This window comes from Alligator sinensis, unplaced genomic scaffold (genome assembly GCF_000455745.1).
Source record: "Alligator sinensis unplaced genomic scaffold, ASM45574v1 scaffold1531_1, whole genome shotgun sequence".
NCBI classification, from domain to species: domain Eukaryota; kingdom Metazoa; phylum Chordata; order Crocodylia; family Alligatoridae; genus Alligator; species Alligator sinensis.
The window spans coordinates 171,874-173,094 of NW_005843164.1; positions in this window are offsets into that span (position 1 = coordinate 171,874).

Genomic DNA, 1,221 nt, shown 5'->3' on the forward strand with positions numbered 1-1,221 from the left:
CGTGGTCCCGGACAACAGTTGCGGGGGACAAGGCTGAAGTTGGTTCCTTACTCCTTCATCTACACCCAATAAAAGCCTTGTTATTTATGAATTACACATTGTAAAGAGAGAGAATGTCATTAGCTATATTACTAATGTCATTAGCATATTTACTAATTAATATGTAAAATAATATCCTGCATCGAGTACGTAGAACTAAATGAAGATCAGCTTAAAATGGGATTATGGGGCAAAATATTTTTGGCCACCCCAAACTTCCTGTCAATGACACTGGGGGACTGTCCCAAAGACCTCTGGGTGCAGCCCTGCCCGACCCAAAGCGCAGCTTGGCCCTTCCAGGCTGCCAGCTGACAGCCACTGTAATATGTAAATGGGCTTAAATAAGGAACTGGCCTTTGGTTTGGGATTATGGCTGGAAATCCTGTTTGGGATGCCACACAACATACCTCTGTGGTACTGGGGGAACTCTGACCAGAGTCTTGCCCAAGCCAATGCATGGTTTGGCCCTGCCAGGTGTCCAGCTGACAGCCCCCAGCCACTATACTAAATAAAAGGGAGACTGGAGCCACATAATTAGTCAACAGGACTAAGGACAGAAGCTGCACACAAACTGGTTTAAGTGACTGAAAACAAACAGAGTTAAACCTGCGCAGCACAAAGCCAGGGGTTCAGCCCAGGACGTGGGGCCAGGACACCCCCAGTGGGGAGGGGACGGGCCGTGGGGCACGGTCCATGCGGACCCAAGAGCAGCCTCGGGGCCCCAGCAAGGCAGCCTCGCAGCGCTGCGCTGGGGTCGGGCTGCTGCCACCCCGGGGGCACAAGGACCTAGGAGCCCAGAACAGCCGGAGAATCCCCCGTCCCCTCACCCGGTCCCAGGCATGGTGGTGATGAGCCCTCCCTGCTCCCCCACCCCAAGGCCTGGGCATGGCCTGGCCCCAATGACTTCACCCAGCACTTACTGCAGAAGTAACCAGCTGCTCCTGTCACAGCAATGACCAGCACAAGACTAATAACGATGCCCACAATCATCACTGGGTCGTACCCTGGACGAGAGAAGGGGCCCGTGAGCGAAGGGAACCCCCAGACAAGCCCCCAATGCTGCACGGGCCCAGCGCCCCCTCCCCATCCGTGCCCTCCGACCCCCAGCTCCTTCCCCACTCAGGGGGTCGGTCAGCCCCTCCGTCCCCTCCCGCCAGGCGACTTCTCCCTCCCGTGTGCGCG